This window comes from Phoenix dactylifera, chromosome 9 (genome assembly GCF_051530095.1).
Source record: "Phoenix dactylifera cultivar Ajwa chromosome 9, Ajwa_hap1_PhDact_Kaust_v1.1, whole genome shotgun sequence".
Classification (NCBI taxonomy): Eukaryota; Viridiplantae; Streptophyta; class Magnoliopsida; order Arecales; family Arecaceae; genus Phoenix; species Phoenix dactylifera.
The window spans coordinates 19,947,990-19,951,151 of record NC_143198.1 but is presented as its reverse complement, the minus strand read 5'-3'; the positions used below and the strand labels follow the sequence as shown (position 1 = coordinate 19,951,151).

At 36.8% G+C, this 3,162-nt stretch overlaps 1 long non-coding RNA gene across 2 annotated transcripts; it reads left to right on the top strand.

Annotated features, from left to right (window-relative positions):
• Positions 1-274: 274 nt before the first annotated feature.
• Positions 275-1,418, top strand: LOC148702488 (uncharacterized). Of its 2 annotated transcripts, none has more exons than XR_015968809.2 (3): positions 275-638; positions 715-841; positions 1,020-1,418. It is a non-coding gene; the product is annotated as an uncharacterized LOC148702488 (long non-coding RNA). The 2 variants fall into 2 exon arrangements; XR_015968810.2 differs by having other exon boundaries at positions 278-638; positions 715-823; positions 1,020-1,392.
• Positions 1,419-3,162: the final 1,744 nt, after the last annotated feature.

Here is a 3,162-nt window from a genome sequence, read left to right as displayed (position 1 = left end):
TCTTGGCCATGGCAGTTATTTTGGATCCTCGATACAAATTTCAGTTTGTGGAGTATTGTTATAAGAAGTTGAATGGGTATGATTCTACTGAGAGCATGCGCATCCGTGATTGTATGTTTTCTCTCTTTAATCAGTATATGCTTGCTTCTTCTAAAACTCGTTCTACTAGCACATCAACTCATGGAGATATGGAGATTGGTACTTCATCTGAAACTTCTGTGGCATGTAGAAAAGCAGCTGCTTTTTTTTTTAAATTAAATATATTGTACTTGTATATGATATTGTTTCTTATAAATAACTCATTCCATTTTTTTCAATAATGTAGGATTTTGATACATTTGAAAGCTTTGATTTTGTGACTACTGCACAGAAGTCTCAATTGGAATTATATTTGGATGAGCCTAGAGTTGATAGGAGGTCCAATTTGGATATTCTTGACTTTTGGAAAACCAAGCAGTCTCATTATCCTCAACTTTCTCTTATGGCACGTGATATTCTAACTATTCCAATATCTACGGTCGTCTCTGAATCTGCTTTTAGTATCGGTGGGCGAGTACTTGATAAGTATCGTAGTGCACTTAAACCGGATATTGCCGAGGCCTTGATTTGTACTCGAGATTGGGTGTTTGAAAAAAAAGGTATATATTTTATTAATTATATTTTTATTATTTTTTGAATGAATTTATTATTAATTATTGTAATATTTCAATGTAGATGTTGAGGAGGCCGAGCTAGATGAGATTGTAGAAGATGTCATAAACTCAAGTTCCTACAATGAAATTCAATCAACTCAATGCTCGGCCAATGTTGAATCCTATTCATAGTGAGGCTACCAAGCTTGGTTTGTTTCGAATCTTTCGATTGAATTGCTAACATGTCTAATAGTGCTTAGCCCTTATTCTAAAAATATCTATTGTCGCATGATGTACACAACTATTCGTACAGTAGATACTTCTATTTCTTTCCATTTCCCTTCCAAACAGCATTGAAACATGTCGTTTTGTTTTTCTTTTTAACAGGATGATAGCAGAGAAGCAATTGCAATCACTTAGCTATTTTCAACCATGCATCTATCTCTTTGGATAATCATGTAGACAGTTTATATGCTGAATATTTTTTGTTTGTTTGCTACTGCATATGGAAAGGGTCTTAGAAGAAAGAATATAAAGCAGTCTGAGAAGTGAGAAGTGCCTTGTTTTCCAAAGCAGCTTCTATGACCAAGACGCTAACAACTTTGTTTTGGAAATGGAAATGAGGAGCACGGAGCACCCACATTGATATTGATTTGACTCGTGGGTAGCTTGTGTATGTTCCAGACTCCAGTGCTTCTGACATTGGGTGGCTCTGTGGCTTTTGCCTTACTAGTTACTCCTGTCCTGTGAATTGTGATCACATTTTGGACTCACATATTTTATTATTTTTGCAACTAGAAAACCATCAGATTGCAATTAGTAAAATTATGTTTTGTTATTATATGAATGAGCATATCTGCAGCTTTGTGGGTGTTAATCAGCCCCTTTTTCAGCTTTAGTGATCGCCGAGCAACCATTTTTTTAACTTATTTTCTTAATTACCGATAGCTTTAGGCAAACAGATTAAACATGTCGGATCGGGTTGGATAAACAGGTTAAACAGGTCGGGTCAGCATGGGTTAGACTAAACAGGTTAAACGGGTCGGGTCGGGTTGGGCAAACAGGTGACCTGTTTATTAAACAGGTTAAACGGGTCGGGTCGGGTTACCTGTTTATTAAACAGGTCAGGTTCAGGTTGCAATTTCTGACCTGTTTAATAAACAGGTCGGGTTCAGGTTTATGATTTTCTGACCCGACCTATATATGACCCGACCCGTTTATGTCCAACCCGACCCGATTGCCACCCCTAATAAAAACCCCTATAAACAACATAAAATATCTCTTAACAAGGTTCAGAATCAAAAGTAGTCATTTAATAGAATAGCAAGTTAGCAAAAAACAGGTGACCGACACATCGAAGCCAAAGCCTTATCTTCATCTTGCAATATTAATGATAAGATGGCTAATTTAGTAATATTTGGTCCGCTCTTAAAGAATGGTAATTGAGCCTTCTTATTAGCATCTATATCCATATTCGAATTTGTTGAATAAATATAGAGATGGATAAGGATATGCTAATATATAATCCCTATCCAATCCGTTTTAGATCCTGCATCCACACCTGTGTGTGTTTGTGTTTGTGTGCATGTTAATGTTTCTTTCTTCAACTGCGCCATTTATTTGCAGCCCTATCACATCAATTCATCCATCTGTCCGATAGATTTTCCTGCTCCAGGATGCTATCTGCAGGGCCAAAGTGCCAAAGTGGACATCTGGTTTCTTTTTTATATGTTTATATATAATATATATCAAAGCTCTAGAAAGGGTATTGCCAAACTTTTGAGATTCATCCTCTCCCAAAATCCCAATTATAGCACAAACATTTATTTATAGACTACAGTTTCCATTTTCTTTTAGTTGTCGAACTTTTTTTGCCTAAACTTGGAAATGAGAAGTCCTGCAGAACTAAAATTTTCGTTTTTGATCATCATAGCAATGAGTTTATCAAATTTATGTATTAAAAGACATAAAGCTTGCTCAGCAAAGCATGCATGGACTCCTAAGTAGTACATGTATACTTCGTCCTCGTTTTCATCCAAACCGATCACAAAATTGGAATCGAAGTGGAGTCATCATCATCATCGAAGTCCGGGGCTTTCCTTGTCCACTTCCTCTCAGGAAGACATGAAAACAAAAGATTAGAATTGAGCAGAAGAGGGGATTCTTTATATCTGGGATGGATGCACCATTTCTAGAGTTCTTGGTCATGGTGACGAGATCGGTCGGAGCAGAGAGAGAGAGGGGAGCAAAGGAGGAAAAAACATGGTAGCTGTGAGAAGGGCAGAAGAGAGGAGTTGAGGAGCAGGGCATGACAGATAATGTTGTTCTCATAGTTCTAGGATGGATTATTTTTCTGCCTTGATGGGTGCCATATCATTCGATCACGAAGCGAATTTTGCCAAATTACACATCATTTTAAATGTTTGACAGTAATTCATCTCCACAATCGAATGATGTGGTTCTGATGGTGCAAAAAATAGGATTGAAACTAGATCGGATACCAATATATCCATATTTATATTTGTTTTGT